We start from the raw sequence: 26,971 nt of genomic DNA on the forward strand, positions 1-26,971 counted from the left end.
GCCCAGATAGAAAAAAAGAGGCCTCCATATGACACCTTTGACACAGGAATCAAGGGTGCTTAACATTGCCTTATATGAGGGAGGGTTGTTGTCTGGCTGTCATTTTTGTGTTTGTTTGTTCCAGCAATTTAATCCAATTTTAGGTCATTTAAGTTTGTTTCAATATCTGATATGACTTTATACTGGGAATTTCATGATGCTAAGGTTGTAAACTCAACAGACAACTGAAAACAACAGTAGGTAGTAGGCGGTTCGGAAAACAGCAACAGTGTTGATGCCAGATTGTGTTTCACTGAACTATGGCAACAATACTGTCATAGACCGACAGGAGCAGGAAATGAGAGGTGGAGGACCCACTTGCAGTTATAACAAAAAAAGGTTTCATTTGAACTAAACTCTAAGTCCAAAAAACAGCACTAAAAGAATCCAAAAACTCTCACAAAAGGAACAACTCCAAAACTCTGGAAAAATTATGAAAGAGCTGAAGAGACATGATCTGACACATGGTGACGAGGGACAGCGGACAATGAACTGACAAAGGGACTCAAAACACACAGAGACTAGTAGTGGAGCAGATAAGTGAAAAAATCGTTAACATGATGATGCAAGCATGAAATTTGGTACAGATACTCTCTAAGGGACACTCTTTTGAAATAAAACGTTAGACACGCCAAAATTCAAGATGGCGGCCATTTTTTCAGATGGACGCCATTTCTATCAAACGATTCTTATTTTAAAAGTTCAAATGGTGATGCAAGCATGAAATTTGGTACAGACACTCTCTAAAGGACACTCTTTTGAAATAAAACGTTAGACACGCCAAATTCAAGATGGCGGCCATTTTTATAGATGGACGCCATTTCTATCAGACGATTCTTATTTCAAAAGTTCAAATGGTGATGCAAGCATGACATTTGGTACAGATACTCTCTAAGGAACACTCTTTTGAAACAAAATGTTAGACATGCCAAAATTCAAGGTGGCGGCCATTTTTAAAGATGGCCGCCATTTTGTTGAACACTTGTTAATTTAATATATTTCTATTGGTGATGCGAGCATGAGTTTTTGCACATACACTCTCTAACACTCATGAAAAATCAATTTAGACACCCCAAAATACAAATTGGTGACCATTTTTCATGATGGGGGCCATTTTATTCAAGATGGCTGCCATTTCAGTTGAACAGTTGAATTATTCCAACTCAAACTCAAACTGTGATGCAAATGTAAAATTTGGCACAACTACTCTTTAAGGGACACAAAAACTATGCTAGACATACAAAAATTGAAGATTGCCGACATTTTTCAAGATGGCCACCATTTTGTTTTAAAAGCTCTGTTTTCAAGAACATTAATAATAATGACAATACTAATAATTTAATGGTAAAAACAATAATTACATGAATGCTAAAAAGAATACATTAAAACACGTTAAATAATAATAATTGTTATTACTATTAAAATAATTTTATGAAGAAAAATAATAATAACCTGAAAAAATGATATATGTTTTATGCTACAGAGGTAAGAGAATTAAAATACAGGCACTTATTTTGGAGGGAATTTTTTTTTTTTTTTTTTTTTTTTAATCAAACAGCTTAAGTTGGAAGGTGCAAATGTTTCAGGTTGGGGTTCACCTGCACAGCACTGTGCAGCTGCAAGTGTGAATAGAAGAGTAAGCAGCCAGCTTGAGTCTTTGGTATGGCTCAGTCTTTGTGTAGTTATCTTTTCTTTCTTTCTGTGTCTCTCTGTTCCCCTCTCTCTCTTGCTCTTAAAAAAAACATATATATATATAGTATAGTTTCCTCTACACTCAGACGGGGCCATAATTTACTTGACGAAAAACACAAATAAACTGACTACCACCAAAAAACGCTGATATCGGTCTGCATTCACGCTTTATTCAGAGAATTTTCAGCGCGTTACTTACACCGCTAAATAAGGCTCTAATTCTCATTGTGTTTCTTCGTCCTGGCAGACTACCTGCGTTTGTTTATATCTGGCACGCCGTGCGCGCAGACTGATACACATATACATTTTGGTTACTCATTGTGTTTTTCCGCCAATTTCACTTCCGGTTCCACCGCGGTCAGCAACAGACATACAAAATAAAAGCATGTGAGCAACATGCACTAATGCGCGATAAAATATTCAACGGCGTTAATAGATTGACGGGTTAACTTGAAAATAACGCGTTAACTTGCCCAGCACTAGTATATATATATATATATATATGAAAGCATAAAAAAGCAAAAAAACAAAAAAAAAACAAAGCCTCCCTTGTGACTGTTACCTTGTTACGGTAAGGGAGCTTGTGTACTCTGATAAACTCTGTGAGCTATGCCGTTAGGGGGCAGTTCTGGCAGGTTTAACCAATTCGGACAGGTCAAGGGTAAGGAGTTAGACAAAACACAGTCAAATAAACACTCTTGGCTTACAGTTTTGAAGTTTCGAGTGGCTGTAAATGGTTCCTTGTAAAGGGACCTCACGAGCACTCTTAACACCAGTTTTAGTACGGTGGTGGTTATCCTAAAAAATGACTACCATTTTTAATATTCAAGTGTCAAATGTCCTTGTTCAAATGAGTGGCTCAGAAGGAGTATTTGTGCCTTCTTTTAAGCTTGCATCACCATTAGAACCATTGAAAAAAGGAGCATACAATAAAAATAGCAGCCATCTTTAAAAATGGCCACCATCTTGACATTTTGTTGTGTCTAACATTTTGTTTCAAAAGAGTGTCCCTTAGAGAGTATCTGTACCAAATTTCATGCTTGCATCACCATAAGAACTTTTAAAATAATAATCGTCTGATAGAAATGGCGTCCATCTATGAAAATGGCCGCCATCTTGAAATTGTGTCGTGTCTAACGTTTTGTTTCAAAAGAGTGTCTCTTAGAGAGTATCTGTACCAAATTTCAAGCTTGCATCACCATTTGAACTTTTGATATGAGAATCGTCTGATAGAAATGGCGTCCATCTATGAAAATGGCCGCCATCTTGAAATTGTGTCGTGTCTAACGTTTTGTTTCAAAAGAGTGTCCCTTAGAGAGTGTCCGTACCAAATTTCATGCTTGCATCACCATTTGAACTTTTGAAATAAGAATCGTCTGATAGAAATGGCGTCCATCTGAAAAAATGGCCGCCATCTTGAATTTTGGCGTTTCTAACATTTTATTTAAAAAGAGTGTCCCTTAGAGAGTATCTGTACCAAATTTCATGCTTGCATCACCATTTGAACTTTTGATATAAGAATCGTCTGATAGAAATGGCGTCCATCTATGAAAATGGCCGCCATCTTGAAATTGTGTCGTGTCTAACGTTTTGTTTCAAAAGAGTGTCCCTTAGAGAGTATCTGTACCAAATTTCATGCTTACATCACTGTTCGCACTTTTGAAATAAGAATCGTTTGATAGAAATGGCGTCCATCTTTAAAAATGGCCGTCATCTTGAATTTTGGCGTGTCTAACGTTTTATTTCAAAAGGGTGACCCTAAGAGAGTATCTGTACCAAATTTCATGCTTGCATCACCATTTGAACGATTCTCTTGAAATTTTACAGTTATCTGCTCCACTATAGGCCGTGAGTGGCTTTAACACAGCCGAGCGCTGTTTTCACCAATCAAATGAGCACCTTTCCTCGCCTTTAAATGCGCTGCGGCCGAGGCGCAGCGTCTGATTGGTCTGACTGATCCCCTACACCGCAGAAAGTGTGCTGGAAAGACCTGATAGTGGAGAAGGTCAGAGCCACTGTCCCTGCAGCAGGAGAATGGACAGCGGGGTGCATCGGAGGACACGAAGCGCGTCACCGTGTGGGCCAGCTCCAGGGACAGATGTAATCTGTTCCTTTGTCATTAATAGGAGAACAAAATGAAGAGACAGTTACACAGCTGGCTTATCCATTCAGAATACTTTTGATCCACCTGCACTCCTAGTTTGTCATCGCCAAATAGCAGAATCTTTGGTGATACACTGTATACTCTCCCAGTGTCTCCACCTCATCCTCCTTACAATAATGTACTCCATCTTTTTAGATCAGGTTAAAAATAAAGACTAAAACAGAGAAATATGGGAAATCACGGGTAAATCCTGAGTGACAAACATTTATTTTGTCTGTTTTTTCTTCGTCTTTTCTCTCCCTCTTTTCTTTGAATTAAATGAAATGAGAGAACCAGATATATACTCAGTATCAGATGTTAAAGCTGTTTATTGTTAAATTGTAAGATGTGCATCAAACTTCCAGCTGCCGTCAGGTTAACTTTCCATTATGACAAACGGCTTTAATCTGACATCAGATGTGACGGGACAGTTAATATAGATATAAATGTATCTGCTGGTTCAGACAGTTACATTAAATAGTGATTGCTGTGATTGTTTACTGCATTAAAATGTGCCTGACATTCGGGAAACCTGCCTCTGAGGCTTTGTTGACATGTGCGCCTGTCACCAAATTACAGCTGCGCAGGGTGCGCTCCACTTTGCTTCAAGAATAGACCAGGTTGGAGCTGGCGAGCTTTCAGCACACTTTTTTTGGCACCAGATTGTCACTGCCCCAACATGTATCTGCTGACACCTCCCCCTGATGCGCCCTCAACTCCCCCTGGCGCGCCGTCACACCCATCTCTGCGCAGACGGTCTACCAAATTGTGAAATTGGCAGCGCACGGCGGTGTGGCGCACAAAATTAACACTGCGAGGGGTGCGCGGGATGGGCGGGGTGCGCGAGGTGCGCAAGGTGCGCCGGGCGTGCGCCCCCTGCGCTCCGCTACGAAATTAGAGCCCAAATGCCCAATCTCAACTCACTGACATTGACATGCGTCCCTGCAAAGTCCATAAGGGTTTAGGGCTGTCTCACAGTCAAATTGCAGAGTACATGAGGGCTCTTGCGCTGAATTCCTAAAACCTTACTGCACCCTTTCCATAAGACTTACCATGAGGAAATGACCCACAGTTCATTGTAATATGACATGAATCCATTGAAACACAGGGTTCCTTGGGGAAGCCCTCAAACACAGCAGGTTAACCCTCATATTCTGTTAAGTTTCAATTTGACCCATTTCTGTTTTCATGTTGACTAAAGTACCAGTTGTTCCTCCTTTTTCTCCATTAAATTTTGTGACTTTTCCTCATCTGCGATCATGAACTTAGAATCTGGACATTTTGGTGTGTAGTGAAATGTCTGTGCTATAGTTTGTAAACAAAAATGATGTAAAGTTTGTAAACAAAGATGATGTTGTGGGTCGTTTTGACCCGGACCCCTAAATATGGGCAAGTCAGCTGTTTGGATCAAAAATAAAGAGGTTTCTTTGATGTACTTTATTTTGATGGCCCAATGGTTTATTATTATTATTATTTTTATATCCTTCACTCCTCTAAGGGACAGTCTAGTGTGTTTGCCATCCAGGAGGGCACTTCCCCTGTGGGATGTTTTTTCTTCCAGCACAAGTTTCAAATTTTCCTTTCACATATTGTAATTTCCTGAATGAAACACATGATGTTTTGTTTAATTTTTTACACTGGCTACGTTTTCATGCAGTCAATACTCGGGTTAAGGTCGATGTTCCGGTTTCTGAAACATTCAGAAGTGGAAAAGCACTCAGAGGGCACAGACCTCTGCTAAGCATATTGTGATTGTCACGCAACACTTTGGTCCTACTTTAATATTATACTCCCTTTCGGCAGACTGTCTGCTACAGTTTGGTGTTAGTTGCAGGTTTGTACAATAATTAGTTGCCTGACAGTGTTGACATTTTGATGAACCAGTTCATGTTTCATATTCTGAATCTTAGTATCCAGAATACTGCCAGGGTTTGGATTGAACTTTTACATTGGTCAGAAATTATGGTGACCTTGTCTTGTATTGTTTTGCAAAGCAATCCAACCATTTATTGTGGAGTTAAACACACATATGGTGATAAAGAATCCTTTGAAATGATCATGGAGCCAGACGGTGATCCAGATCACCTCCAAAATTTAATCACTTCTTACTTATCCCATTTTGAACATTTCCTGGAAATTTTATCAAGATCTGTTTGTTACTTTTTGAGTTACGTTGTTCACAAACAGACAAACTCTCCCAAAAACATAACCTCCTTGGTGGAGGTAATAACCTGTTTACATCAAGGTTGTAATAGTTAACTAAAACGAAACTAAAAATGAAAACTAAAATTTAAAATTCATTGCAGTTAACTCAAACTAATAAAAACTACAAAAGAAGACAAAAACGATAAGTGAACTAAAACTGTATGTTGTGTTCACAAAACTAACTGAAACTAACTAAAATTAAAGACAAAATTTCCTTAGTTATAGTTTCTGACAACATTAATAGCCTTTAGAATTTAAATTAATTCAACACATTTTCCCAACTAATTTTACGACAGTTTTCGGTTGTCAGTACTGTACGGCACCATCATAACGACATACTGGGACATGCTTGTTTGCTGCACTGACTGGCTGTGTGCTGTGCTGCGACAAAACGTTGGGGAGCAATAAATCAGAGCATCTGTAATAGTTTAACTTCATGTGAGTCTGACTTTATTGTTACAGAGTCCAAGTTTCTAATTATTAAAGCTCATATTGTATTTTTTTATATTATCTATGTTTATATTTGTTTATTTAAGTTTATACTATTTTCTTGTGTTTAAGGCAGCAGCCAACAGTTCAGTATCAGCATTGACTGAGCAGTGAGCACTATGTTGGACTTGAAAATAAACAGTATTACAAAATATTTACTCTGACCTTTTTGAATCCTGCACCTGGTTAATAAGGTATGAAAAGACTAAAACTAAACTAAAACTAAACTTAAACTAAACTGAAACTAAACTAAAACTAAACTGAAACTAAACTAAAACTAAACTAAAACTAAGCCTTGTTGCAAAAATCAAAACTAAATAAAAACTAGAATGCCTGCTCCAAAACCAATTAAAACTAAACTGTAATGGAAAAAAAATGTCAAAACTAACTAAAACTAAACTATAATGACAAATCCAAAACTATTTTAACCTTGGTTTACATGCGTGAGCAAACTGGGTTATTGCTTATAACTGCTTTCTCCATAGCAACAGCAGCACGGTGGACTTCCTGCACTCAAAGACCAAGATCCCTTGCAAACAGAGCATGAGCAGAACATAAAATGATGTTCCCTATACCCTTACAGGTGTATACATGAGCAAATGCTGGGGTAGAAAAGGAGTAACCCCAGGGTGATTTTCAGGTTTTCAAAAAACAGAATTTAAGCACATTCCAGTTTTCAAAAAGAGTGATTGGTGTTTACATGGCTGTGCACATATTCTAAATATGAAAGGGTTGCTGACTGCATGTAAACATAGCCAGTGATGTTAAAGCGTCTTTCTGATTATTGGTTTCTCTTTATATTATGATGGTCTGCAGCATGAGATTTTAGTCTGGCGACTTGTGAGACTGACAGGTCGTCTGGAAGTCTGCTTTAAGTGGAACCTGAATGTCAATCTGTCTGTCAGATATTGACAGAGCCATGTCTCCTCCCTACAAGGAGACAGATGACACCTGCTGATCCTGAACGATGCATGAACACTTTCTGGACTTTTTCATTCAACATATTGTCATTTCGTAATCAAAGCAAAAAATGTCTTGTTTAATTATTTACAATGATGTTACAGTATCTTGCTGGTTACTGGTTTCTCTTTCCATGCTGAATGTTCTGCAGGTGTTAGGTTTTAGTCTGACCACTTGTGAGAGGCCTCTCACTCAGAAACTCAGCTTGTCTCTTTGTGAGGACGTGGAGAGCATCTGATCATCTGGCCTTTGTTGCAGCCAGTAGGTTGGTTTGGTATGTCAGGGCAATAACAACAGTGTGAAATGTTGAGTGCAGAAATCAATAACCTCCAGCTTTCTCTGATTGATAAAAAATACAAAACTGACCCCGTGAACTGCGTGTGCTGCATACAGTGTATGCTGCAAAGAAAAAAACAGCCAGTCGTTGTTTACACCAAGGGGTCAGCCACCACTGAGCAGGACTGTGTGTGTGTGCGTGGGTGTGGGTGTGTGGGGGCAAAATATTTATGATCATGAAAAAATAGATCAGCCTGCCTTGTTGTCAGAAATATAGATTTAGAGAACATGTTTTTAATAAACTGAAAATGATGTTCAGTGTTTTCTTCACCCTCTGCTGTTTTTTGACACTTCACCCTTGGTGCTCTCTGCTGAAAATAGTCTAACTCCAAAAACACTGCTGCGCTCATCAGTGCTGCTTCTTTATCTCCGACTAATCAGACTCAAGAATGGGGAGGGACTGCTGGTTCAAGGTCTCTCACAAAGAAACTCAGCACTCATTCAATCAATGCACAATTTACAGGTGTAAAGCTGCTGCTAATGCTATGTCACAACTTCTATCGACTGCTTGCGGTTTTCCTTGGATGCTATAATTTACTGAATGCAAACACGTCACTTGCACAAAATTAAAAAGTTGCACACACCCAACAGTTATTTTTCTAAGGGAAGTGAAAGAGTGGCAGGACAACTTTGAGACCTTGGGACGGTAAATGTCAGTCATAAGCCTTTTAATAATTGAGGCCATGGTGCTGCAGCACAAACAACAACAACAAAAGAAAACATTACAGAGCTTCAGGGTTAACTAACTTCGGACCATGATTAAAAAACGAGAGGTTTTTAGGAAACTCATGGCATGCCAGAAACAAAACCGAAAAAAACAAACAAACAAAAAAAAAACACAGATTATCTGATCTTAATTTACAGCCTTTTTGGTAAGCAGTGGAATATGTAAGCCTTTGGGATAAAGATAGTTTAAAGTGTGACAGCAGTCATCCGTTAACTGACAGGACGTCTGGAAGTCTGCTTTAAGTGGAACCTGAATGTCAGTCTGTCTGTCAGATATTGGTACAGCCCTGTCTCCTCCCTGCAAGGAGACGGATGGCGCCTGCTGATCCTGAACGATGCAACTGAGACAGAAGTGCAACAGATCAGAAATACCACTGTTCAGGTCATAGATTGAGGAAGTGAGCCAGCACTCAGGCAGTCCCAGAACACAACAAGTTTTCCGCCTCTCATATCACTGTGTAAGTGAATGAAATGCTGGCATTTCAGCAGACTCAACTCAAACTTTATAAAGCACATTTAAAACTATTGAAGTTGACCAAAGTGCTGTACAGATTAAAAGCAGCACAAATAACTAGATAGAATACTCAGATGCATAAAAACACAAAACCACAGCAAATATAAAATGAAGTAAAATGAGTTAAAATTAAATTAAGATTATAGATCTGAACATCGTTAGTATACAATGAAATGAAACATTGTACTTCTTAAAAATCAACCCTAATGGCAGCATATAAAGCAAGTAGAGAATTGGCTCAAAGATGGAGCCACATGTGACCCCCAGAAGGTGGAGCTACAGCAGTCTGTTGATTGGTGGAAAAAGTTGTCACCTGGCGTCTCACAGCCTTCTCTAAAACACAGCTTGATTGCACTCTGAGGCCCCGTTACTCAACGTTTCATCTGAAAACGCTAAAACGCAGTGAAAATAAATCTGCGTTTATATGGAAACGCTGAGGGACTGAAAACGCTGTAGTAAGCATGCCAGGCCATCACCGTCTTGTCCAGAGGCCGCTTTTGGGAGTTCTCCACCAAAGTAGAGTTGGGCCAGTCATCTGCTGTATTGATGAATACTAAGTGCAAAAGAGGAGCAACAGATGCTCACTTTGTTTAAGACAGTCAGCAGATTTAGCAGATTGAGCAGCACAAGCATAACACGGGAGTTTGTGACGATTGTAACAACGATACTGTTGGACTGTTGTACACACTTGCGCAAAGCAGAGTGTAACATCACCGTTTCCACTGAAAACGCCAGCTTACTGTTTACACGGCAACGGTGTCAGCAGTATTTCAGAGAAATCCCACTCTGGAGGTTACCACAAAACTGCTCCCTCTGGTGGCTGGCTGCAGTATTGGTCGTAAAATTCAACTCCCCAGTCATTCCAGATGGGCTGTGGTCAAACTTTAAAAAATAAATACAGCTCATACAAATGTTTCTCACATCTGATTGTTGTGGTGATTTGAAGATGTTATTGGGCTGCCTTGTATTCAGGTTTTCTGTTTTCTAAAAATTTTAGTTTTCATTTGTAATAATAGGTCAAAAATGAGGCTTTAAGTCATGTTTAACAATAACTGACAGCTACTGGTCTAGTGTATTTTTTTCTTCAGGGATTGTAGAGAAAGAAAAAAATAATCATGATTTTTGTCACTCAGCTCCACTAAGATTCTTTGAGTCCCTCATAGCCTGTACTGCCAACGGCTGCCAATGGCGGCGCCTGTGATGGGGGTATTATGGCTTCAAAACTGTATGATGGTAAATGGCAGAGCCACGCTGTCCACTCTATACACAGTCAACGGTGGAAACGCAAACAGCATCAGGCTTTACTGATCCAACCCGCACCACACTGGACTGATCCATACCAGACTGCTTGGAAACAGGGGGTTTAGGTTTATAGTAGTTCATAATGATGAGTCTGTTTAATGATGTCATACATGAATAATGCTAGCTTTGCTGCTGGTACATGCTCAGGGAAGCCTCTGGGTCTGGTGGCATCAATATCACATTAAAATCCTGGAATTAGTTTGACTAAAAACAAACAGTAAAAAACATGAATGAGCTTGTACTTAATCAGTCTCTGCTTCTCACTCATGTTTCAGTTTCATGAGATAGAGTCAATCAAGGGGTTGATTCCAGCAGCACAGCTGTATCGACAGAAAAGGAGACTGTTATAAATTCTTTCAACATCTTGCAGTATTGTCCTTATTTTTTGCACCAAATCTTGAAGACTGGTGTCAATAAGCAGCATTTATGATCAGAAATCACTCTCTCAGTTTGGGTTTGGCTCAGTTTTTATCCACTTTCTTTCGTTGTTCTATTAAAAAAATCACTCTCCGCTGTCTTTTCAAAGCCTGAACTAAAAAGAAATGAATGATATTTTTTTCATGTGTGTCTTTTCACTAACAGCATCTTAAACTGCTCTGTGTCCTTTGTGTGAAGCTCACCACTGGCTCTGGTGCCCACGTGCCCCTCAGGAATGTTGGACGAGGTCTGCGTTGGACCAAGAAGACTTGGTTTTGTGTGTAATCTTGGTGAGAACTGTGCTGTATCCCACACTTCCAGGCCAGTATCAGAAGCCACCTCACTTCACACACTCACTCACACACACACTCAAACCCAAACTGTGGAGCGCTTTCAGCTCAATGGGGGTTCATTACAGACTCACACACACCCCTCGAACCCCCTGCTGTTTCTTCCTCAATCGCTAATGCCGGAGATGCGCTTTGATAGCAGTGGTGTGTGCGTGTGTATGAGATGGCAAAAGAGATGGAGAAAATGAGTGCATTAGCATATGTGCGTGCCAGCTTGCATGTTTAGAGCGATAGTGTGTGTGTGTGTGTGTGTGTGTGTGTGTGTGTGTGTGTGTGTGTGTGTGTGTGTGTGTGTGTGTGTGTGTGTGTGTGTGCGCTGGCAGGGGGCTTACATGTGCATTTTTAGAGATACAGCACAAAAAAGGGACTTATTTAGACAGTTTGAAAAAAAAGGGACACAGAGATTTTGCAGAGCCCAGTGAACCCGAGCAAAATTAGGCTAAATGCATTTCAAAGAAGCAGTTATAGTAAAGCTAGAGCAATGAAACATTGGCACAAAATGTGTCTTTCTGTTGTTCATGGCTGCGCCAAACCTTCTCTCACCGTCTTTTTAAGTCATTTGTTTGAATGGAGAACTGAGATCAGAAGCTGTATTGAACAGAATCTGCAATTTATGTGTGCAAAAAGCTTAGTAAAATCTATTTTAGTTTTAACACTAAAATAGGCTAACTTTGCGTGCCATCTCCATCCAAGCCAACAGCATGCAGGCTTGTCTTGGGTAAGGATACATGGCAGGACTGGACAACAACTTCTGGTTTATCATCTGGAAAGGTCCAGGAATTTTTTTTGCAGCTTGTCACACTAATTCATCATTCTCATCACTGAGAACTTCACTTTTTCCAAGCTAGTCTCAGGGTGCGGCCACACTGGCCATCCAAACCGTGTCGTGCTTAGTAGTCACACTACCCCTATATGTACCAGACTTTAGCGGGTGTCACACACATGCATGGCCCACCCACGTCATTGTGAAGTGCCTGTTTACATGAAGCACAATCTCATAAGAGTCAGAACAACGACTCACAGAGAGCACTGCAACAACTTCTTTTTGGCTTATGGTAAATCATTTTGGCCCGACACAGCCCTCTTACACCCCGCTGCTGGTTAAAATGATTGTCGAGAGATGCGCTCGCTGCGATCATACGTCATGGATCACTGTTCCCGTGCTTGTGCTTGTACATGAAGTAAACCGTGTTGAAGCCCACCTCTCTGAAGCGTGCCGAAGCAGAGAAGTGAATCGTGCTCAAGCACGGCACAGTTGTGGTCACACTGGCCATTCAACACGTGCTTTGCGGCTGAAGCGTGCTTAAAGTGATACTCCGTGATGGAACAAGTTGGGTCCTATCACAAGGTTTAGGGCAGAAATTACCCCTACAGCAGTGTTTTTGTGCAGCAGAAGCCCAGAGCGCTCGCACCAAACACCCCCTCCCTGCTCCTCTGCCGGTTTCCTCTGCACTCAGACGGGGCCATATTTTACTTGACCAAAAACACAAATTAACGGACTCCCACTGAAAAAATCTGATATCGGTCTGTATTCACGCTTCTCTTTGCTTGCAAAGTGAACAGCAGGTCGTCCTCGCTCTCATAATCACTTATCTTTACGTTGTATTTGCATAATTTGTCCTGGCATTCTACCTGCGTTTGTTTATATCTGGCACGCCGCGCGCGGACTGATACACTAAGCGGCGAGTGCCTCGTAGCCAGCTGTGGCTCTGCAGCGGAGGTAGCGCCGTTTTAGGACACGATGAGAACTATAGACTTATTTAGCTGTGTTTTTGTGTGAAAGTAACGCGCTGAAAATTCTCTAAATAAAGCATGAATGCAGACTGATATCAGATTTTTTCAGTGGGAGTCCGTTTATTTGTGTTTTTGGTCAAGTAAAATATGGCCCCGTCTGAGTGCAGAGGAAACCAGCAGAGGAGCAGGGAGGGGGTGTTTGGTGCGAGCGCCCTGGGCTTCTGCTGCACAAAAACACTGCTGTAGGGGTAATTTCTGCCCTAAACCTTGTGATAGGACCCAACTTGTTCCATCCCGAAGTATCACTTTAAGCATGGCACGGTTTGCCAGTGTGACTGCATCCTCACACAGCAGCAACAGGTTTTTAACAGCAGAGTTGTAAAGGTCTCTCTTGTTCATGTGCTATATCAATCAGCTGCATCAATATGTGTACGCTTCAGGAAGACATTCAGAAAGAGTGGTAGAAATGAAATAACAGAGTACAACCAGATTCACTTATTCATACAAGGATACCTGTTGGACATGTAGCGAAAAATAACTTTACATTTGCAGTGAGTAGACACACATCACACCCTTGGTTTGTGAGTCTAAGGGTTAATGACGCTGACTCTACGACCTTCTGATCTTTATGTTGTTAACAACAGAACAAAACCTCCTCACTAATCTTAAAACAGCAATAGATGACTTAATTCTAGCCTTATCCCACAGCAGGGATAAGTGAAGCTTACTGGGGGGAATGGGGAGGCAGGTTGACCCAGTATCACTAATGAAGAGGTCAAAGGTTCAATCTCCACTACAACAATGTTGTGTTCACAAAGTTTCCTTCAGGAGAAACACACATGCCCTGCTGCCCACTCTGAGTCATTCAGTCAATATCAGGGTAACAGAGAAAAAATCAAAGATCACACACACACACACACACACACACACACACACACACACACACACACACACACACACACACACACACACACACACACACACACACACACACACACACACACACACAGTGTTGCTTTTTGTAAAAACAGTGATTTATTGAAGCAGACTCTACACAGCTGATTAGAGAGATACTAGATAATGGAGTGTGTTCAGGGTGTGCTTGTGTGCATGAGATGGGTAGTGTGCACAACTAAGGGTGTGCTTTTTTGCCTCCTCCTAAGTATGCTCGCATGCACACATCTACATAATGAAAGAGGCCCTATATAGAAAGAGGAGAGACAGAGAGGGAGAGGGCATGCAGGGAGATTGGGTCATAGACAGACCCGGTCTGGGTGACAGCTGTTGCATCCAGAGTTTATCAGATTAAATCTGACCATCTCCGCTGTGGGAGGGAAGGACCCAGTTAACTGATGCCCACACACACACACACACACACACACACACACAAACACACACACACACACACACACACACAAACACACACACACACACACACACACACACACACACACTCATAGTCCTCATCCTACATGCGGCCTTGGCTGAAATAAGACACATTAAAGCATAAACAGGAAAAATACTGGCTTTCACAAGAGAACAGTATTCACTCATTCAGTGTTACTGAAAGGATTACATGGGGGTGGGGTTTAACATGGTGACAGTGACAAATAAGAGGCTGGTATAATGCTCAAATCAAAAATCTGCTTTACACTTATTAAAACAACATGTTATATGTTTGTTTAAATGCGTACTTTGCATTTCTGTTGGTGTCATAGTATTGTACAGGACATTTCAGCCATTTTTTAACCAATTAAAAAATCAGTCCCATTGAATTATCAGATGGTGTAACCCCAAAAGCACGACAGGTATTAAATAATTCACCTTCCTATAAGCTATGTAAGTGTACTGATGAAATATTTTTTTTCGGTTATGAAATACCATCTCTAAGTATATTTCAAATATTTAATTTCTAAGCTTGGTAATATGGATTTTGGTGTTAATATTTTGCGCAATATCAAACTTTTTATATGCTTGCTGTTTTAACTTGCTAAATTCTGCAAAGCTCTGTACTCTTGGTGGGTTAAGATGAGATCAGACTCCTTATCTTGTCTTGATGTTGGGTTTCTGCTGCTGAAATGTTATCAACATTAATGGGTCTAGATATGTTAATGTACTTTGGAAAGTATCTTGAGATTACGTTTGTTATGATTTGGCACTTTATAAATAAAGGTTGATTGACTGATTAATTGATTGATTGATTGATTGATTACATGAAACTTTGGTTACACCCATTGATATTTATCGGCTACACCACGTCTCCAACCCTATTCCATATTAAAACTATTGAGCAAGTGCAGTATTTTGGAAATTTAACTCAGGAAAATATTCAAAGTTAAGATGGATAAGAATAACACTTGTGGCATCAAAGAAAGCTGTGTGGACGATGTTCCCTGACAACTTTGGCCCAAGTAGAGACTTCTGAAAACTCTGGTTCCATGTTTTTGTGTGGACGCCGGGTTCTCAAATGTCACAGCTGAACGACGGGGCTCATTCTGATTGGATGGTTTGGGTTTTACGTTGGAAAAACACTGCCCATTATGAGTTTGGCGAATTTGCCTGCTAAATATGGACAAAAGTATTTATAAAAACAAATGAGCAAGGGGGGGTACTTGTTTTTGAAAATACCCAGCTATGTGTGGACATGGCTATCTATCTGCCAAGCAAAATGGACACAGTGACCGTTGTTAAAAGCCATTCGAAAGTTTGAAGAGAACTGACCATTTAAAAGGAGGCTAAATAGACTTTTTTTAACTGACACCAAAGTTTTTGTACAATTTGTTAAAGTTGATGAACTTCATCAAGAAAAGCAAATCAAATATAAATAATACTGTAAAAAAAATAGAGATCAAGAGCACCGGTTTGGCTGTGTGGTCTAACTGTGCGCCCCATGTTAAAAGGTTATAGTCCTGAAACCAGCTCATGGCCCTTAATGTCACCTCCCACTCTCTTCCCAGTGTCCTCTTTTATTCAATGTCTCATCTTCTATCAGTAGAGACTGAAAATCTTGAAAAGAAATTAACTCAATAAAGCCAATTTGTGTTTTTTGTCCCTTATGGCCAGAGTTAGTATCGTCCAGTTTCCACCTTTTGCCATGAGTTGAAACAATGACACCATGTGCTTTTAACAGAATTTGTATTCCAAAAAACTCTCTGATGGTGTAAATTACCAAATAAGAGGCAATGTGCAGTTTGTGTTAAATGGAATTAAGTCACAACTGAAGCTCTCCAGGTTTGAGCTCCTACCTATGGACTTAGCATACAGGTACAGCTGATGTCTGTGGGCAACTACATCACAAAAGCCAGCAGAGCAGAAATTTGGAGTGGAGACAGCCCTGTGGAAGAAACTAAACTGAAGAAGTGAAAAACAGTGCTTGCTCCAAGGTCAGTGGACTCTGGTCTAAAGATGCCCCGAGGGGAGCATCGATTGCTTTTTATTATGATGGAAAAAAGAAAAGGTTTTGAATTACGAACTGAAGGAACTTTAAACATTCTCTTAAAAATGTCAATTGCAATTAATCATTGAAGTTCAGCTGTTAATAAAAGGCAATGTGAGAACTTGTTATTTCTAATAAGCTCTTGTGCAAAACAGGTGTTGTTAAAAGAAGCTTTGATGAAGCATAATGGTGTAGATTCTCCTGTTCCAACCATGTGATAAATGGCACTGGTATCAGATTTAAAATGATCATGTTATTAAAAAGGAAAATAAATCGTTTAAGTAATTTGCAAAACATGAAAGTGGTTTAATGGTATTTTTCACCGCATCAATTTCTTGAAATGGAGTTGCACAGTCTTGTGGCCTCAGGGGTCATGTTTTCTAAATACAGCATGTCCGTTTCATCACATCGAATGGAGACTAACAAGGGTATCCATCGTCTGTGTGTCTCAGGATTTTTTCTTTTACCCTCATATTCTCCATAATGAATATGTTCTTTTCCTTCTGATGACTACAGAAAAGAAAAAGAAATGCAGGATAATTTCTCCCAAGGGCAGAGCATCACTTCCACTGCCTGTCATCCACCCAGCCCCCATCTGGACCGCAACATCCCCTTAGGCAACATCCACAGTTCACAGCAATTAGGTATACCCAGAATCCTAATTTATACAATTCAATTTAATTCAATTCCCAATTTATTCAATTATTGTGTAACACTGGCCCTGCTTTGCCACCCGACCTACCCTCCTCCATCCTTGTCTGAGAAACACCACCAATCTCACGCCTGCCACTCAAACCAATGCTTCACTTGACACATGCATTTTCAACTGTTTGGGAAATTAATAGAAGGGGCACAGTTCATGCAATAATGCTCCACATGTTGAATCCAGGGTAATGCTCAGCCTGTTCTGCTGCACACCAGCAGCTGCACTCGTATCGACAGCTCCCCTTCTTTCTAATCCTTACTGTTAATCCATTTTAAATTCACCACTGCCTGTGCTGAATCCATGAGTGGGACCCTTTGAGATAAACTTAAATCTGAACAATCATATGCTGGGAAAAAAAAAAAAAAGATTCTTGGCCGTAGTAATTATTACACATTCTTTTAGAGTAAAATGTAGCTACATTGAATACAACATAAAAGTTAATTCAAAAGAATTGAAAAAACAAAGTAAACCTGCTGTGTGTAAATTAAGTTAAAACTGTAAGAGTGAAGTGTGTGATCAGGTTGGATTTACAGTAACTATCACTAAAAATTGGCTGGCATGTGCATGTTCAAAGGTAGCTAACGTCATTTACCTTATCATCTGCGTACCCTCTTTACTCATGGTTACAATATTTGTTAGTAAAATAATAATATTCTTACTCTGTTTTTTTTATTACTGCAGCATTACTCAGCAGAACACAATAACACAAATGTTTACAAAATTAACCATTTGTCATATATCATATTACAGGGCTGAAATGCATTCTGGGAATAGTTTTTTATTTTAAAACAATCATTTTCTTCATTTGGGGGTTTCCCTGATATTTAAACTCCCAGAGAGTGGGAACACTGATATGGTTTTTCTCAAAGAACCGAATATCAAAAACAATCAATTTGTCTTCACTACAGCATAAAACTGATATTAATTTCATAATCAAACTTTTCATACTCAGCAGTAAAACATTAAAAAAAAAGATTTCACTGGTCGTCAGGACACATCTGTCCCGTTTTTAGTAAAAACTACAGTAAATCCAACATTATCACTCAAGGCTCCAATTTCATAGACCAGGCGCAAGCGCAGGCGCACCTGCCCTGCGCCGGCCTTCGCCGTGCGGACAGGGCGTGACCGGCGCACTTTACAAGTTTCCTGCAGTGCCAAGAGGCACACTCAAGGTGCAGAGGAGCGCAGAGCTGCGCGTCCACGCCTCCCTCCGCGCAAATGGCAGAGAGGGAGGAAAAAAGGCATGAGTGGGTTTAACACAGCCAAGCGCTGTTTTCACCAATCAAATGAGCGCCTCTCCTTGCCTTTAAATGCGCTGCGGCCGAGGCACAGCGTCTGATTGGTCTGAGTGATCCCCAGCACTGAGGAAAGTGTGCTGGAAACCCAGAGCCGCTGTCCCTGCAGCAGGAGAATTGACAGTGGGGCACATCGGAGGACACGAAGCGCGTTACCGTGTGGGCCAGCTCCCGGGACAGATGTAATCTGTTCCTTTGTCATTAATAGGAGTACAAAATTACGAGAGTTACACAGCTGGCTTATCCGTTCAGAATACTTTTCATCCACCTGCACTCCTGGTTTGTCATCGCCAAATAGCAGAACCTTTGGTGATATACTGTATACTCTCCCAGTGTCTCCGCCTCATCCTCCTTACAATAATATACTCCATCTTTTTAGATCACGTTAAAAATAAAGACTAAAACAGAGAAATATGGGAAATCACGGGTAAATCCTGAGTGACATACATTTATTTTGTCTCTTTTTTCTTTGTCTTTTCTCTCCCTCTTTTCATTGAATTAAATTAAATGAGAGAACCAGATATATACTCAGTATCAGATGCTAAAGCTGTTTATTGTTAAATTGTGAGATGTGCATCAAACTTCCAGCTGCCGTCAGGTTAACTTTCCATTATGACAAACGGCTTTAATCTGACGTCAGATGTGACGGGAAAATTAACATAGATATTAATGTATATGCTGGTTCAGACGATTATGTTAAATAGCGATTACTGTGATTGTTTATTGCATTAAAATGTGCCTGACACTCTGGAAACCTGCCTCTGAGGCTTTGTTGACATGAACGCGTATGTGCGCTTGTCACCAAATTACAGCTGCGCAGGGTGTGCTCCGCTTTGTGCCGAGGATAGACCAGGTTGGAGCTGGCGAGCTTTCAGCGCACTTTTTTGGCACCAAATTGTCACTGCGCCAACATGAATCTGCTGACACCTCCCCCTGGCGCGCAGTCACACCCATCTCTGCGCAGACGGTCTACCAAATTGTCAAATTGGCAGCGCACGGTGGTGCACCGCATGAAATTAGCACTGCACAGGCTGCGCCAGGCTTGCGCCCCCTGCGCTGCACCATGAAATTAGAGCCCTCAGAGTTTACTCAAAGTGTTATACTTTGAATTAACTTCCATAATGAATTAAAGTTAAGTACATCTCACTTAAAATAAATACTGGATAGTTACTAGGGCAAAGAAGACGTGACCTCAAACCTTCTAACTTCAGGTCTAGTACCATTATCCATCTAGTACCATCATAGTCCAGAGGATCAGCAGCAGGGGACGTCTTACCTCTGTGCGCTGCAGGACCGAGAGGTTCCGAAGATCATTCCTCCCTGCAGCCATCAGAGTGTACAATTCTTTGCTTGGAAGAGTGCCCAAACAACTTGAATTTCCCTCCGGGGATTAATAAAGTATGACTTATCTTATCTTATCTTATCTTATCTTATTAGAAAAGATCTCTAATTTTTAGCAATAAAACTTTCCTATTTAAAAAAAATTGCCTATTTGTAAATCCTGGATTTATTTTGAAGAAGAAGAAATAGGGGGGCTTTAAACAACACTTAACAACACCACATAATTGAATGTCTATTTACAAAGAAAAAAAAAATCACATGTAAACAATATTATTTATTTTTACTTTTTTTATGTTTCTTATAATTTCCTTTTTAAATTTACATTGAAGCTGTGGAGCAGCTGTGGCTCAGTGGTAAGGTTAGTTATTTCTCAGTTGGACAGTTGGTAAATTGATCCCAGTTCCTGCAGTCTATATGTTTAAGTCTCTTTGTAGGCCCTTTGAGCAAAATAATACCCCATTTAAAATAAAAAAGCCCCTCCTTTGCATCAGAAAATCTGCGTTCCGTTGACAAAAATGACTAAAAACACTGGAGCATGCAGGTCTAGCCAGTGGTGGGCAGTATAAATAATGTGTAAACTATAAACATCATTTGCATGATCCAGAGGCTTTATACTATGTGAACAGAGACTCCATGACATGTATCTGATTCTGATACAGAGTTTTGAAGCCCATCAGTGTGGGTCATACCAGTAAAGCTCAACTCAGTCAGGCTTGTTTAGGTCTGGATGAAGCAAAGAGGCGCTGGAATCAGGCGGTATGATCAGTAAAACAACTCTAGGTGTTGATATTATTCAGCTTTGTTAACTCAAGGTGAATGTCTAGAAAGATAAGAGTTACAGTCTTCATCTATTACATAAGTGTGTGGGCAAGCCGAACCAGTAGCCACTCACCACCTGCCAGACTGCTCAAGCCACCTCCTCATCCTCCTCCTTCAGAGCTTTCCTGCTGAGTCAGTGAGGAGCTGTTTGGCCTGTTGAGAATGAAAATCTCAGAGTACAGCGCCTGAGCTTCCCTGCTTTGAAGCTGTGAGCAACATGGGATCTTGAAGAGTGTGTTGACAATTATGTGTCAGAGGCCTCTATGGATAGAGCCTCATACTGAGCTGCATTTCTCTGCACAGCAAGTGTAGATAAACCTGATGCCTGTTGACTGCTGGGTTGTTTCACAGCTCCTGCACTGTGTTGTCATGTTTTCCTTGATCTTGTGTTTGGCTTGTTATCGAAGTGTGTGGTTCACAAATATATACATCGCAAGAAATACCCATGACGTGTTCCTGGAAAGACACTTAGACCTACAGACGTGGTTGACCTGCAGTATTACCATGCAACACCCTTCATCATCTCCTGATAACGAAAAACACAGGCTTATAACGCTGCCTTTTCTTCAACGTTTCATTGAAACACCCAAGAGATTAGATCTGTGCTCTAAGACCTCTAAGTAGCAGGGGAAACCAAACCACATCATGCTGCACACATCTCAGATCAAAATGATAGACTAAAGGTCTGCAACCTGCGGCTCTTTGACTCCTTTGCAGTGGCTCTATGTAGCTTGAAATAAAGATCTTTTATTTGTCTTACAGAAGATATTAATGATTAAAGACATCGACACTAAAAATGCACCACATCTTGCAATAAAGCCTGCCACTGCTCTACTTCAGCTCCTAGAACATCAACAGCCCACCAACTTTCCATGCAACTGTGGCTAACCTCAAGTTTTACAGCCCTGGTAAGATATCTGAATCTATAAAAAGACAAATCTGACAGATTGAATACAGACTAGGGCTGTCATTTTAACGCGTTAATTAGATTAATTAATCACACCGCAAATTAACGCGTTATAAAAATTAACGCAGATTAATCTGGATCCCAAACCCGCGAGGCGTTCAAAGACACACTTATTTTCAAATGTCTAGCATTTACAAACCGTTCATCTTACATGGAAAAAGTGGTATTCCCGTCAGATTTTCAAATTTCTGACGGTCCCTGAATGTATCACACATGACGTCAGCAACATGCTTTGAACCGGGGGAAACCGAGAGCGCTGTTAAGGGGACTGTCGTCCACATCTCGTTTATTCACACGTCCTTTTTGAAAATCTACAGAAAATCAACTGTTTGCTCTAGCTCAATTTTGTAAAAGACAGGTAATTTCACACTCTTTACTGCATCAAACAAGCCCTGAATGATCGATAAATGTCTTGTATTTAAATGTAAAGAATTCTTTAAAAAGTTCCTTCCATCTTCCTGGTGTCATGTTTCAGCTTGGGGCTGCTCTGCACCAATGAGCAACAGTTTGTGTGTTCAGAGCTTGTAAAACTGAAAATACTTCACTTCTCTTTGATCCAAGACTTGAATTAAGTATTTTGTACATAGTTCCTCACAGTTTTTAGCCTTTAGCCCTGGTTCTCCTGACCTCATAGAAGTATAGAAGTTCATATTGCAGTGAAAATTGAGTCCACATCGATTAAAAATGTGACAGAAGCAAAAACCGTCCTAAAAATCAAATCAGCTTATCTTAGGTGCAGGACTGTGTAGATTTTGTAAAGATAGAACCATAACACTTTTTTCATTTGTTCCTTATTCCTCAGGGTACCTAAAAATGTGTTGTATATATTCCCACTTTATTTTTAAATGTTTTTTAATGTCTTTCAATGTAATTTTAATGTCCTGGAATTCAAATTCTTTATTTTGGGACCTTAAGCAGATATGAGATTAAAATGCGATTAATTAGATTAATTAATTACAAATCCTGTAATTAATTAGATTAATTTTTTTAATCACCTGACAGCACTAATACAGACCTTTATTATAAGTGGATTCATTTAACTGCCAACATGCCTGCTTAATATATATTAGTGATGTTACAAGATGTGCAGAGGCTTTGAAGAGTGTGCCAAGTAATGAAGGAGGTGTTTCCACAAAGAGCATATTGAGGCTTGCTTCATTAGGGGGAGGAGCCAAAAATGATGACGTCCGCAGCCTCATTGCCCGACTGCACCATGTGACTGCTTTGGAAAGTGGTTTAAAGCTTACCGCAAGGTTTGACGGCAATATAAGCCCCTAAGGCTCCATTCAAATGTAGGCTTTTGATAAAGAGTTGTGGTCACTAATAGTCTGGATACTCGAGTTTGGATAGCATTTATAGTTTGAAAATAGTTTGAAACAGTTGAGAAACTTTTATTTCTGAATGAAAATGAGTAAAATCTCCCCTTTACTGTACATTGCCCATATTAGCATATTCAGTGCCCTCTAGTTCCGCAAGCACTTTCACTGTGCTCTGCCTGTTTAAGCTCATGCAATTTTCCTAAAGCAACAGAAAATCACTATTAAACAACATTTTATATCAGTGATACTACCATTTTTGGGTTATTTACAAACAGAATATTCAAAAATATTGTACTTTACAAAATATGCTATCATTTTTTGTAGCTAAATTATTTGGTTGTAATTTTTTTATTGTATTTTTGTAATTAATGGTCGTTCCAAGGAGCCAAATCAGACACAAAAGTTCAATGGATCACACATTATGTGGTGAAGCTATAACTGCCTTTGATTCTACATCTGACCAGCAGGTGGTTTCGTGTGGAAATGAAGCTTCAAGAGATGATCCCTTTCCTAAACCATTGGGTTCAAGTGGTTTGATGCCTCATGAGGCTTCATCTCACCATCACTAATATATATGCTTAAGATGTAGCAGGAAAAGAAACATTTTCTTTTTGCAACTTTTAAAAATTAAAAAACTTTCTGAAATCTTTGCAAACTTTTTATCTTTTTGGAAATTTTTAAAATTTCAAAACTTCTTGAATTTTTGCAAGTTTTTTTTTATTTCCATTCTTTAAATACTTGAAAATTTACTAAAAATTAAAAATCAATACATCACATACACTGTTTTAATAATAAAAAAATAACTTAATTTTTAAAGGTAATTATTCACAAGATTTTAACTATGTATAGAATTTCATACACTATATAGTCTTTATTGTGAAGATAAAGTAAATTTTTTGGCTCTGGAATGACTTTAATCCAGGTGAGCTGAGGTAAAAGGGCTCATTTGAAAGTAAAGGTTGCAGACCTCTGCTATAAACCAATTTAGAGTTAATGTCAAAAATGTGCATGCACATTTTGGCCATGGTTCAGCTCTGTCCATTCAGTTGAGTTAGTGGTCTTTAAACTCTAAATTAAAGCTGTAAGCAGCATTAAAATAACATAGTTGTTCTGTGGTCAGGGTTTGTCAGTTACAAATGATACTATACCACTGGGTCAAGACAGAGCTACTGGTGTTTTAAAACAAAGAATGACCGTGCTGACTGTTGACTCCCAGCCAAACGTGTCACCAGTTGACAGGTCACACTTCACACTAAAACACCAGTGACATCTGTGGCTGTGTTATTGAATGTGCCTCTAATCTAACCTCAGTTAACCAGGTTTGACTGCAAATAAATAATATTAACTGCCAATATTCTAAATCTTACTTTCATGTATGAATTTCATGTAAAAGTAAGTTTTGGCCCGAGGTTATGACCTAGCATGGACTGCAGTGGCCTCAACTGCCCCCACCCTGTGTTAGCATTTGTGTTTGAGGTTTAACACAGCAGCTTGTTTGATTAAACATGGTTTAATTTTCTACACCATGATTCAGTACACAGTTATGGTTTCTTTTGAAGAAATAATTACCTTTTCTTTGTCTCTTTGTCTGAGTTCTCCTGGCAAAAAGCTCTCTGCTGGTTCAAGATGGCCTCTTAAGCCCTACCCACAGGAAGTGGGAAAGACCATCAAGGTGGCGAGGAAGGGGAAGCTAGGGCTTTGATTTGTCAGAAAACTTTGTTTTTTCATCACTTAGAAAAGACAATTCATGATTTTCTGTAAATAGTTTGTTTGGATCATTTTATGGTGTTTTCCTGAGTTTGTTAGATGTTTAGTTTAGTGTAGTTTTAGCTTCCCCCTTTGTGTTTCTGTTGGACTAGCCCTTAGTTTATTTAAACCTTCTGTGTTTCTCATTCAGGTTAGATCTGTCTGATGATGCTTGTAGCTTTAGTTCTTTTTGCTGAGTTGACCTCTTTTAGTGTGGACTTGTTTATGTTCAACAATTTTAGGTTGAACATTTTGTTATTGATTTGTTTTCAAGTCTCATGAAAGGATTAAGACATTTCTCCCACACCTTTGTCCTTTGCCTGATTGCTGATGGAGGGTAATTATAAGGGAACAAATATATTAATAGAAATTGATTTTATATTCAAATTGAAACCACGGTACATTATCGAACTATAAACCTCTCTTTAAGTAATCTTGAAATAAAAATCATTGATAATCTAATACATTTGGTGCAGTTCTCTGTCTGGATGTAGTTTTCTGGCTCCTTTATCATAACCACGGTCTCAGACTCAGCGGTCTGTGTGCTCAACTTTAGTTTGGGAGAATTTTTGGTTTATTGACACAAGTTCATGTCTTTATAGCTTAGTTCATGGTCTGGTAAGTGTCCACAGAAAACGCAGCCATAAGCATCAAGTGATTTATGTGCTCGAACTCTTGTGTGGATACACCCTACATTTCTCCACTAAAAACATCTGTCAGCTGAACGTCTGTCTACTCCATTCAATCACTGGTTTCTCACAAACCTGTGATAAATTTACCATCTGTCAAATTGATGTTATTTAGGGAAAAAAAATAGTTTTCTGGTGGTTAACGCTCTCACATCGCTTTAGGAACCCATGTTCTCTGAAGCACCTCTGTAACCAAAATGTGCGCAGAGCCATAACTGTTTACAAACAGTAAAATTGGTCGATAAAGCTCTTCCTATATAGATGAGGAACTGTCCACTGCTAGCAAAACTGAGAGTAAAGATATTGGACCATCTCCTTTAGACAGGGGTCTTTCAGAACTCGAGTTGTGCAAAAACTTGATAAAATAGAGAAGCCATGAGACAAGACACCGATCTAATCAACCAACAGCTGAGTATAGTAGATAGACCTGCTACACAAAGCAAGTTTTTGCTAACAGCAAACTCTAAATGACGCTTTCAATCCAAGATTTTCTTTGACCTGATCTTCTCAACGAGCTCAAAACAAAGCAGCACATCTTCAGAAAACTGATAGGTTAGGGGTTTTCATCTTTAAAGACCCTCTCAATCCTCTTAAAGCACTCTGTCAGACCTTCCCTATAACCAGTTCTTAAAGATGCTGTGAGGAGGATCTGTTTCAATTGGACTGCCTTGCCACCTTCTGGCCCGGAGTCTCAAACACACTGTCGTGAAGTTGTGACTTTTAAAAACCTATGTTTATTTTGGAATTTAATGGAGATTGGATTGCCAAATTTTCATTGTTCAAGACAATGTTTTACTAGATACAACGCATTAAGGTAAGGTAAGGTAATCATCGGTACAGTTATGTAGCGCTACAGCTTGAAGCATGAAAAAAGCTAAAACAGTTTTTACACTAGTTTAGATGCTGTCTGTATGTAGCGCTACTCACAGCCCATAATGTGTAATGCTAGTGAATCCTGGTTATGTCCTGCCAGTCATCTACCAATCAGAGCTACTAACCTCACTCTTCATTTTATTGATAGACTCTCAAGTTTGAACAGACCACTGCAGAATAACTGCTGACTGTGGGTTAGAATGAACATTATTACAAACAGTTTAGCTCCTGTATTAGCCTTTAGCTTGTGCTCTATCTCTCTCCTGTTTATCTTTCTTCTGCTCTTCTGTCCTTTTTCTGTCTGACAGTTAGGCTCCAGTGTCCACCATCACTACAAAATTAATCACAGAAATCATTTTCAGCAGAGAAAAACACAGACCTCTCTTCTCACTGCTAAACTTCATCAGCCAGCGTGGTGTTGTCTTAGAGACCAAGACATGCTGTAAATCAGTCTGGTCCTGTTCGACTCAATCGGGAAGCTAAGAAGTAGCATTTTGGAAATAACCTTTATTGGCGCTGATAATCTCATTTTAAAGTGTGAATTACGATCAGGCATATATCTGGAAGGGAGACTTTTTCGAGATCACTTTAACATGACAAGGGCAGATTTTAGAAATGTGTTTCATTGCACCCAGAAGTTCCCTATATGCAACATGCAGTATATTTTTGTTAGAGCAGTGGTTTTGAAGGTGTGAGGCACACCTCCCTTGGGGGGAGCCAAAAAGTTCCAGGGAAGGCGCGAGAAGAGGAACAAAAACAAAGCACAAAACAATAATGACAGCTGGGATAGGCTCCAGCTACCCATGACCCTGAACAGGATAAGGGGGTTCAGAAAATGAATTAGTAAATGAATGATTGAAAAAAAATGTCTGA

The sequence above is a fragment of the Halichoeres trimaculatus genome, unplaced genomic scaffold, assembly GCF_033239565.1.
Source record: "Halichoeres trimaculatus isolate MK-OKI-2021-1 unplaced genomic scaffold, fHalTri1.1 fHalTri1_scaffold_11, whole genome shotgun sequence".
In the NCBI taxonomy this organism is placed as follows: domain Eukaryota; kingdom Metazoa; phylum Chordata; class Actinopteri; order Labriformes; family Labridae; genus Halichoeres; species Halichoeres trimaculatus.